Below are 11913 nucleotides of genomic sequence, written 5' to 3'. Positions count from 1 at the left end.
GAGAACTCCCTAATAAAACCCTACAATGGACTATTTATATGTTTGGAAAATACACAAGTTACAGATTTGCACTTTAGTCCCGTCAGTACGAAATACGGTCCGTAAATCACTTTACGGACCGTAAAGTGGTTTACGAAGTCGTCTTCTAAATTCGTGAAATCTCAATCTTCTAAATACGGACCGTAAAGTGGTTTACGGTCCGTAAACCTCCTGGTCGTCTTTCGGCTTCCAAAATCTCGGACTTTACGCCAACGCTTGAACGATTAAATACGAGATGGAATACGGACCGTAAACCGAAATACGGTCCGTAAACTCTAGCTCGTAAATCACCATCTTCCCAACTTGACTTTTGTTTCGAAATCCTTTAATACGACCATGGAATACGGCCCGTATTTTGGAATACGGACCGTAAACTGCAATTTACGACCTGGTTCTGCACTTCAACTGTTATTATGCCAAATCTGTTCCTTTACCTGAAAAACACTAAAAAACACGTAAAATCACATAGACTTGCTTAAAAACAAGTAAAACTTATAGCTAAAAAGCATCGATTGTGGCGTAAAATCACGCCACATCAACACCCCCAACTTAAAGTATTTGCTTGTCCTCAAGCAAGCCATACCACGCAACGACTCAATCTAACACCTAGATATCACAGAATAAAAATGTCTACGTTGGTTTTGACTTTGAACTACCGGCATGCATGTTTTCCTTTAAACGACCACCCCGACTTTCTATTGTACAGCAATATTACACACTTTAAGAATGTTATGACTAACCATGAAGCTTCAATACATGACATCACATTATCGAATATATTATCATGCACACAAATGCTACCTTCGGCGGTCGCTTTATTTTGTTCAATTCTCATCCTTATGCCCTCACATAGACCAAATAATGTCCCAACACACATATATACGACAAGAATGGGACGAAGATGAAAGAGAGAGAAAGACACTCAACACTCACAAAGAATTCATATTCACACATGCAAATACCATAGGCTTGCCCTTATTTTCCGTGTTTTCATCCTAGGCTCGTTCGGTTGTGATCACATTAGGACTTGTTTCGGCTTGTAATGTAGGCTTAGGGACGGGTAGGATACTTTTTGGGTATTAGTGACTCACCCTCCTTGACACTACAACATCTCTTTCCCCGATTTAACTCCTCTTTTCTTTCCAATTCCTTCGTTTCCTTTCAAGTTTTCGACCTTGATGTGGTTTTATTCCTATCCAACTAGCAATTCTTTTTGTGATTCAATTTTTCTGATTTTGATTTTGATTTTTTTATTTTTTTTTTTTTTTTTTTTTTTGTACCAACTACCACATCGACTTCCTACTAACAAATTCCACCACCCCCAACTTATGTTTTTAACATCTATTCCACATTTAATTCACCCCCACTTTAGGCATTTCGCCTCGTCTATCTAGTAGCATCAAGGAGGGAACGGGTGCGAAGTGGAGTTATTGCACAAAGGGAATGGTTTCACGGTTGGCTAGTCAATAAAAAGGTCAAAAAGGCTCAAAAGGGGAAACTAGGGATACTTTCACTTTTGGTAAGGCGTATTTAGGCAAAGTGACTATTTACAAAAGGAAAGCCTAAGATCATTTCACAACCAAACTAACTTTCGGATTTCAAACAAGACTAACCAGGCAAGTTCTAGATTATACATGCGTAAACAGAGTACAACTACAACTCACACACACATTGGCATAAGGATAATTACACTTGCGACCTCCTAAGTAGTCATTCATTACACACAATACCCCAATAATCACAATGTCATGTAAAGAATCAATCAAGTCAGACAATAACTGTTCTCCGTATGCAATTTGGGTCCAAAATTTTCAACAAACCACAACACATGCCATCAGTTACAAAGTAACACCAACTAAGTCAAAATTATTCTATTCAACCTAAACAACATCCTAAACATGCCAGTTTCAACAAAATAAAATCCCCCTCAGGAAAAGAACTCTGGCAAAGAAAAGCCGAAGGGGTTCCTGAACACCTATTTACAATACAATGCTACCTCCTAACCACCCCCAACTTAAGAATCAAGCATTGTCCCAGTGCTTCTAAAAATAAGGACGAGGGGGAAAAATGGTACCTGTGGTGCTAGCGAGCACCTCATGAGTGGCCCGCTGCATCCGGCGGTTGACTGGAGGACTCTCCTGGTTGGCGCTGCGGCTCAACCAGTGATTGCAAGATTGCCTGCTGCAGGTCCTGCTTTTCTGCTTTCTTTAACCTCATGGCCAACTCCTTCGGGTCCTCAGATGGCTCACTGACCCTCTTTCCAGTACCGCGAACAGAGGGTTCAGCAGCCTCCGTCTCCTCCTCAGAATCAAGCAAATCCAGCACCTTAAATGTAGTAGGCAAAATGGGACGCGGTGCTGGCGCTGGTGCAGCTATCATCCCGTGCCCCTTGAGTGTTTCAAGCTCCTTTTTCAGCTTCTCTAGCTCACGCCTCACAGAACTAGACTCCCCACTGGGTGCGGTCCGCTCTCGAGTCAACAATGTGCCTCAAAGCTGTCAAGTCGAGCCTGATACACCTCGTGCTTTTTCTCAAAATCTGCACGGATCTCTGTGATCGCCTCATTAACCAGCTGCTGCACTATTTTTACCACCTTCGGCCCGAATTGTTGCAAGATTTTGTCGACTTGCCTTTCGGTCCGCACTGCTTTGATTGCAACCGACTATATGGCCGTAGTTAGTGGGGACCGAACCGCAAGCAACTCCATCTCTCGGATCAACGTGCTCGGCTCGTCGATGCCGCCCCGTGGCGGACCCCCCGCGGAGGACCTTGTGTGGCTCGGAGGTGGTGGTGGGGGATCGTGCCTCGAAACACCCGTTGTGGTTGGCGGCATCCGTGTATGCACGGGCAATATCCGGAGCACCTCGTCGTGGGAATCTCGGGCTCGGTAGTGGCGCTCCCGACTCGGCACCCACTAGATCAATCCCATAAGCACGGCTCGGACTCAACTCTAGCCGAGTGTCATCGTCATCACCTGGCTGATCTGCCTCCAAGTCCCTCTTCTTTACCACCTTATTTTTCCTCCAATCCCCGACATGAGCAGCTATGATCGTGCCGTCCCACTCTGGAAGCTCAATAATCTTTGCCCGTCTGCACAGTGCCGTGATCAGACACGGGAATACCATGTTTTGATTTGGTTTGTGCCCGCACATGCAGCTCCTCTGCTATCAATTCCCCTACATTCATCGGGTACCTGGACATGAATGAGGCAATAGTGACCGCTTGGCTGGTGGAAAGTGTATTGTCTGCCTGGGTTGGAGTGATCCTGTACCGCAGGAGCGTCCACCAGAACTTAGCCTCTGTGGACAAACAGCTTTTAGTGATCTTTGCTTTCCAATCATTAACCCATTTTTGCTCATGTGGCTCGAGATGTGATATTAGTCCATTTCCTGACGGATTTGTCGTCCTTTCTATCTCGCTTGTCCATAAACAGACGCAGATCAGTAGGGGGCACAAAATCCTCTCCAAACAAGACCCTGTTGATGGCTTTGGAGGAAATATCAACCCGGGAGTTTCTGATCGTCACATTTTCCAGCATGGGGATCTGATGCCAAGCAAGACTCGGCTTCTTCATTGACTGCAGGACGGCCCCATATGATGCATAGAACTCCCGCACAATATGCGGGGCATAATCTCCCGGCTCATGAGTGAAAGCATCTAATTTGTACTGTTTGATGGTGTCATCCAGCTGTGGGTGTGCCGAAACACCATCGAAAATTAGCCGTCGTTCTTCAAATATCTTTCTCGACGGCTGTCCACCAGTCTCAGTCCCGGCCATCCATTGATCATACAACTCCTTTGACCCTTTGACCGAGAACCGCAGCTTGTCTTCCTCCAACCGTTTGGTCCTTGACCGCTTACGACCCTTGGGCGGCGTCCCATCGGACCGGCGTCCCCCGACTAAGACCTCCCTCCGAGTCACTCTCCGGCGGATCTTTCTCGGGTGGTTGCCCCTCCTTGATGCTTCCGCCTCGAATCCCCCTCTTCGATCGGGAGGCTTCCGATGCGGACTTTGATGGCGTCATAGGTGGGGCCGGGGCTGATGGGGTTGCCACTGTATCATGGGTGGGGGCCCCCCTGACTTTTGGTGGCGGTATAACCTCGGCGCACTCGGATCCCGATTGTTCCTCTTCCGAAGTGGAAGGTTCATCTATTAACCTAGAATCCGAGCGCGCTTTCTTTTTCCTGCCCGGGGTTTGGGCCCCCGCTTTCGTTGCTTTTCTTCTCTTCGACCCATACCGCAAAAGACACGACATATTAGGCACAATTGAACATTCCACCAAACTTGTCTCTCGCTTAAGATCCATGTTCGTCCGTGGTCGTAAAACACAAAAGACGGACCGTAAATCACTTTACGGTCCGTAAACTGTGACCGTAAACTGCACTTTTTGCTCAGAAGACATTCTGTCCATTGTTAACAAGTTTAAATACGGACCGTAAACTACAATACGGTCCGTAAATGACGATCGTGTTCAGACCACAGACCCAGACATCGTTATATTTTAGGATTTCAATGCACATCTCGGTTTCACTTTGTGTTTGGGGCTTAGGTTACTCAGACTTCACCTATTTTCTACCAATCTTTCACAATTCCCGTAGAGTCAATCCATTGGTGGGCAGACCAACACTTCAAAATTTAAATTTTTTGAAGCATGGAATGCCCTCCAACCCATTTGGGTGGAATTAACAATGACCCACAAGAATTTGAAAGAATTAAAAATATTCATCCCCCACAAGATCATTAACCAAGCTTGATTTCACACACCCAGCCTCACAACTTCTTACCCTCAGATTGGAATTCACAGAGATAACAAGAAGAAGAATGGGGAGAGTCAATCATACCTTAACCGATGATGAAAGAGCTCAATCAACAAATGGACCAGATATTTAGGGCACAACTTCAAGCACAAACGAATTTAAACCTAGGGCAGAGGGGAATTTCGAATATTTGATGATATGGGTTTGTTGGTGGGTGGTGTTTGTGTGAATTTTGGTGGTACGGAATGGGGAAGAAGAAAGGATTTGGATTGGAGATCATGGGGTGTAGAGAGATGAAGATGAAACGTGAAGATGGAGGGGGAATTAATGGAGGGAATTCGTGGGGGTGTTGTGGTAATGGAGGGAATTACATGACTGTTCTCTGCCCTTTGATTTAAATCATCGTTATAATTAAATGTCTGTTTTTTTATTTTATATTTTTCAATTTTTTTTTTTTTTTTTTGAAATACGGTCCGTAAATTGATTTACGTCCCGTATTTAGAGATGTTATAGTGGCAGTACACTGTATTGTCTCATGTTAGTTTACGTTCAGGTTTACGGACCGTATTGTGAAATACGGTCCGTCCTAAGCGGTCGTAAACTAGCATGTTCATTACAGTGCTCACTGTTTTGCAGCATTGTTAAATACGCCCTGGTTTACGAGCCGTATTATGAAATACGGTCCGTAAACTTCAGGCGTCTTTTGCAATGTTGCGGAACAGTGTTTGACAACTGAACTTACCTGCATTTCAGCAGAATTCCTCTGTCATATATTCCTGCACCAAAACAACCATTACCCTATATGTACGAAGAACAACAAAGAAAAATAAACATTACACTTGGGTTGCCTCCCAAGAAGCGCTTGATTTAACGTCGCGGCACGACGGTGGTGACCAATCACTCCTTGTCTTGGTACACCAGATCATTGTTCGTTCCAAGGTGTTTCAACCTGTAGCGATCAACGATCCTATCCTCCGAAATCATGCCATGGTAGTGCTTCAATCTCTGCCCATTCACCTTAAATGTCCGAGTACCATCTCCGGACTTCAATTCAACGCGCCATGGGGTGAAGCACCTACCACCTCAAACGGACCCGACCACCTGGATTTAAGCTTATCCGGTAGCAACTTCAGCCGAGAGTTAAACAAGATGTCTGAGTCGCCCTTGTAGAACTCTCGCTTCAGAATCTTCTTGTCATGGTATTGCTTCATCCTTTCTTTATAAAGGGCTGCACTCTCATACGCCTGGTACCGAAATTCATCCATCTCATTTAATTGGAACAACCGCAGCTTGGTTGCTTCCTCCCAATCCATGTTCAGCTTTTTTCGGCGCCCACATAGCTTTGTGTTCAAGTTCAACCGGCAGATGACAAGCTTTCCCGAATACAAGCTTGAAGGGTGAAGTCCCAATTGGAGTCTTGAAAGCCGTCCGGTATGCCCATAAGAGCATCATCGAGCTTGCGGGCCCAGTCAGTTCTATTGGCATTCTTGTCTTTGCTAGAATACTTTTGATCTCCCTATTGGACACTTCAACTCCGTCCACTTGTCTGGGGGTGATAAGGCGTTGCCACCCTATGCTTTACACCATATTTCTCCATCAGTCCCGTGAACGCTTTATTGCAAAAGTGGGATCCACCATCGCTGATTATTGCCCTCGAGTACCAAAACGAGTAAATATGTTCTTCTTAAGAAACCCCATAACACTCTTGGCTTCATTATTGGGTAAAGCCACCGCTTCAACCCATTTTGACACATAATCCACAGCTACCAAGATGTATTTCATTCCACCAGAACTCACAAAAGGCCCCATAAAGTCGATCCCCCAGACATCAAACACTTCCACCTCCATAACAAAATTCATAGGCATCTCTTGCCTTCTGCCGATATTCCCTTGCCTCTGACACTGATCACAGGACCGCACCAAAAGATTAGCATCATGAAAGATAGTCGGCCAGTAATAGCCGCACTCAAGTACCTTAGCCTGCAGTCCGAGTTCCACTATGATGACCCCCAATCGGAGAGTCATGGCATGCCTTTAGAATTGCCATCACTTCATTTTCCGGAACACATCGCCGAATGATGTTGTCAGCGCATGTTCGGAACAAATAAGGCTCGTCCCAGTAATACTGCCGAGCATCCCGCAAGAATTTCTTCTTTTGGTAGGCTTTGATATCTTCTGGAATTATACCTGTGACCAAATAATTTGCAATATCGGCATACCATGGTGCCACCTCCATGTGCACAGCCAACACCCTCTCATCCGGAAAAGCATCATCGATATCAAGTTCATCGAAGGTCGCCAGCCTTCCTCAAGTCGAGAAAGATGGTCAGCAACCGATTTTCAGTGCCCTTGCGGTCTTTTACCTCAAAATCAAACTCTTGCAATAGCACCCATCTGATCAGTCGCGGCTTTGCTTCCTTCTTTGCCATGAGATATCTCAAGGCTGCATGATCAGTGTAAACCACAACTTTGGACCCCAACAAGTAGGCCCGAAACTTCTCAAAAGCAAACACAATGGCAAGCAGCTCTTGCTCTGTTACTGTGTAATTCATCTGGGCAGCATTCAGTGTTCTGCTTGCATAATAGATCGGATGCATAATTTTATTGTGCCTCTGCCCGAGCACAGCACCTATTGCAAAACCACTAGCATCACACATTAGTTCAAATGGCAGGGACCAGTCAGGAGCAACAATAATAGGAGCAGTGGTAAGACGCTCTTTCAACTCATCAAACGCCTTTCGGCATTTATCATCAAAAGCAAATTTAGCCTCTTTTTCAAGAAGCTTGCACATGGGGTTAGCAATCTTGGAAAAATCTTTGATGAAGCGCCTGTAGAACCCAGCATGTCCCAAGAAACTGCGGACACCTTTGACTGAGATAGGTGGTGGAAGTTTTGCAATCACATCAATTTTTGCTTGATCGACCTCAATTCCCTTTTCAGAGATTTTGTGACCAAGGACGATCCCTTCCTTCACCATAAAATGGCACTTCTCCCAATTTAGAACGAGATTGGTCTCTTCACACCTTTTCAGCACTTGACCCAGATGGCCAAGACAATCTTCAAACGAATCCCCTACCACAGAAAAATCATCCATGAACACCTCCAAGTAGTCCTCTACCATGTCAGAGAAAATTGACATCATGCACCTCTGAAAAGTGGCTGGTGCATTACACAACCCAAACGGCATCCTGCTGAATGCAAATGTCCCATAAGGACATGTAAAAGTGGTCTTCTCCTGGTCTTCCAAAGCAATATTTATCTGATTGTAGCCCGAATAACCATCAAGGAAACAATAATAGGACCGCCCTGCCAGCCTATCAAGCATCTGATCAATAAAAGGCATGGGAAAATGGTCCTTGCATGTGGCTGAGTTGAGCTTGCAATAATCCATGCAAACTCTTCATCCGGTCACGGTTCTCGTTGGGATCAACTCATTCTTTGCATTTGGCACCACAGTGATGCCGCCCTTTTTAGGAACACATTGGACCGGGCTCACCCATTTACTATCAGCGATCGGGTAAACCACTCCAGCATCTAACCACTTGATGATCTCCTTCTTGACTACCTCTTGCATGTTCTCGTTCAGTCGCCTCTGATGCTCTACACTTGGTTTACTACCTTCCTCCAACTGAATTTTGTGCTCACAGATCCCAGATGGAATACCCCGAATGTCGCTATGGTCCACCCAAGAGCACGCCTGTATTCCCTCAACACCTCCAACAGCTGTACAACCTGTTCTTCAGTCGAGAGCTGACACAATCACTGGCAATGTATTTTCCGGACCCAAGAACTCATACTTCAGATGTGAGGGAAGCGTTTAAGCTCCAATTTAGGTGGCTCAATGATAGAAGGCTTTCTTTGGAGGCGTCATTCTATTTTCCAGATCAAGATTCAACTTCTTTGGTTGGTAAGAATATGATCCCAACCCAACAAGTGAATTTACTGTCTCCACATAACCTTCCATATCTTCAGCATCAAAATTAACGAGAATACCCGCTAGAGCTTCACCCAAACTTTCTTCTTCCATCTTGAACTCCACTGCTTCATCAATAATGTCAACCGAATCAATTACCGAAATGCTTTCGTAAGCACTTGGTAACTTCATCCCTTTGTTAGCCTGAAATGTCACTTCTTCATCGTTGACTCGGAACTTGATTTCATTTTTTTCTGAATCCATCAGAGCTCTCCCTGTAGCAAGGAAAGGTCTCCCAAGAATAATAGGAATGTCCCTATCAACAGCACAGTCAAGAATTACAAAATCAGCGGGCAACATAAAATCACCAACCCGCACAAATACATCATCAACCACCCCAACAGGTCTCTTGATAGACCTATCAGCCATCTGTAATCTCATAGTAGTCGGCCTTGGCATCCCCAACCCTGATTGTTTGTATATAGCAAGGGGCATCAAATTAATACTCGCCCCATTATCACACAAAGCGCGAGCAAAATCATGGTGCCCAATAGAACAAGGGATGGTGAACGCCCCAGGATCTCCCTTCTTTTGAACAGTAGTGGTTGAGATGATGGAACTCACAGTGTGAGTCAAACTTACGGTTTCATGTTGAACCGTTTTCTTCTTGGTCAGCAAATCCTTCACAAATTTAGCAAAGCCCGGCATCTCCTTGACAGCATCCAAGAAGGGAAAATTTAGAGATAACTGCTTCAGCTGATCATGAAATTTCTCGAACTTAGCATCTTCCCTCTTTTTCACCAACCTTTGAGGAAAAGGTGGTGTGGATTTGAAAAGCTGAGTCAAGGGGCGGAGGGCCCCTTTCACAGTCGCTTGCTCGTGTTTTCGGTGGTCTCGCAATCTCGGAATATCGGCAACCTTCTTGTCGGTAGCATTCTCATCAACAACAATGGGTGCTTCAGACTGCACCTCATCCTCATCATCTATTGGCTCAAGATCAATCACCTTCTCATCAGCCCCTCGGATTGTTTTACCACTCCTAGTAGTGATGGCAAACACACTGTCTACACCGCCTCCGCCATTCTTTGGATTTGGAATAGTGTCACTCGGAAGGCCTCCCTTTCTAGGAGGGTGTTGCTCTCTAGATATATCCCTCATCTGCGACTCAAGCTTCTGAATAGCCGCTGTATGAGAACCCACTGTTTCTGTTAGCCCAGATAAAGTCCTTTCAGACTTCGATTGATTAGCCAGAATCTTCTCAAGCATTGATTCAACTTTTGAACTACCCTGCTCGGATGACGGCCCTTTCGGTGGTATATAAGGATTTGAACTCTTGTTCCCAAAATTGTTGCTGTTGTTGTAGCCCCCTTGGTTCGCACCACCATAGTTATTGTTGTAGTTCCCAGAGTTGTTGTAGGCACCCTGACCTTGCTGAGGTCTCCATTGGTTCTGATTCTGATTCTGATAGCCACCCTGGTAATTCTGTCTCAGATAACCCCCTTGAGAGTTATTAACATAATTAGCATCTTCAACCTGCATAGGTGGCCCATCAAGGAACGGACCATCTTGAGCATGGTACATCCCTTTTGGTAGAACTGCATCATCCTCACAAACATTTACCTTTTTGATTTGAGATTCATCAAACTTCTTCGTCGACAAGGAAATATTTGTTGCAAGCTCGCCAATGTCATTGGGTGTCCTGATTCTCCTTCACTATATTCTGGAGCATAGCACTACCGTATGGTATCACTTCAGCATTGTTCGAGTGCCAAGCCTGATTATGAGTTGTTAGCTTGTTAAGTATGGCGGTCACTCGTCGAAAGGTCTTGTTCATAAAACACCCATCAGCTGCGTTGTTAGCTACTGACTGTGTCACCGGATCTAACCCTCGGTAGAACTTTTCCATTAATATATTCTCCGAAAAACATGATTTGGGCTTTTTCGCAAATATTCTTTGAACCTCTCCCAAGCTTCATATAGTTGTTCCCCCGGTCGCTGCTTGAATTCATATATCTTGTCTCGAATCTCAGCCTTCTTGCTAGGGGGGTACCACTTTGTCAGAAAAACAGTTACCATTTCTGCCCATGAAGTAATAGAATTCCGGGGCAGCTTCTCGAACCATGTTCTTGCTTCTCCAGCTAAAGAATATTTGAATAACCTCAACCGAATAGCGTCTTGTGGAACATTGTCTGGATGTGATTAGCACACACGTCCACAAAATTCTGCAAATGACGTTGAGGGTCATTTTCGGTAGAATTCCGAAAATATCCCTCAAGTTTCAACAGCTGGTATAAAGTTGAGTCAATTTTCACAGTCGCCGCTCCAACTCGAGGTTGAACAATAGCAGATGCATAGTCTTCCTCTTGAGCAAGCTCAGCAAAAATATTCTCCTCATCAGATTCGTCTGTTTGATTGTTCAAACGATTCCCACGATTACCAAGACGATGATTTTTCGCTGATTTTGATTCATGATCACCTGGTTTACACAAAGTAGCAAACAAGGTGTGATGGAATAAGAAAAAGACTTTAATCAAAGCAAACACTTATTTAGTAATTTCAAAACCGTATTCCCCGGCAACGGCGCCAAAATTTGATACGCTCAAATTACACCTATTAATGGTATAACGCGGACGTTGTCAAATATAGTAACCCAACAAGGTTGGGGTCGAATCCCACAGGGAATATGGTGTGAAAAGGTTACTAAAATCGTAGATGCTAAGTTCTAGGTCTAATGTCTTAATCCGATGATTTTGGTAAAGATTGGTTTTTTATAACTAATTGCTAATCTATTGATTTAGTGGAAGTTTATGGTAAAAGAAGCTAAGGTTGTGTCCCCGTTAGATAGGGTGTATGATCATGGGTGTTGATCTTGATATACTTCTAATGGATCATAGAATGAATGCACTTAATCTCTATGTGAATCTCTACTATTTCCCAATAAATAAAGATTATGTCTTTCTATGATTTTCCCAAATATAAGAAAGTGGTTATGAAGAATGATTAATCATGCCAAGTAAATTCTTCTTATTCCTAAGTGAATTTATTAAACAAAGTTTAATGCTTTGAGTTCTTGTTGTTTATTCTTACCAACCCTAATTATTTTCCCAAATAAATCAAGGTTTGTGGCTTTAATCAATGTTTGCAACCATTAATTATGAATGAAGAATGAAGAATAAACAAACCCTAATAATCCATTATTTGTAT

General features: G+C 44.2%; 1 non-coding gene and 1 pseudogene across 1 annotated transcript; one reads left to right on the top strand and one right to left on the bottom strand.

Annotated features, from left to right (window-relative positions):
- Positions 1-7080: 7080 nt before the first annotated feature.
- LOC132040921 (uncharacterized) lies at positions 7081-10785 on the bottom strand (annotated as a pseudogene).
- On the top strand, positions 10631-10736 carry LOC132041280 (small nucleolar RNA R71). The gene has a single exon (XR_009410978.1). It is a non-coding gene; the product is annotated as a small nucleolar RNA R71 (small nucleolar RNA).
- Positions 10786-11913: the final 1128 nt, after the last annotated feature.

Source organism: Lycium ferocissimum, chromosome 12 (assembly GCF_029784015.1).
Source record: "Lycium ferocissimum isolate CSIRO_LF1 chromosome 12, AGI_CSIRO_Lferr_CH_V1, whole genome shotgun sequence".
Lineage (NCBI taxonomy): Eukaryota > Viridiplantae > Streptophyta > Magnoliopsida > Solanales > Solanaceae > Lycium > Lycium ferocissimum.
This window is presented reverse-complemented; position numbering and strand designations above follow the sequence as displayed.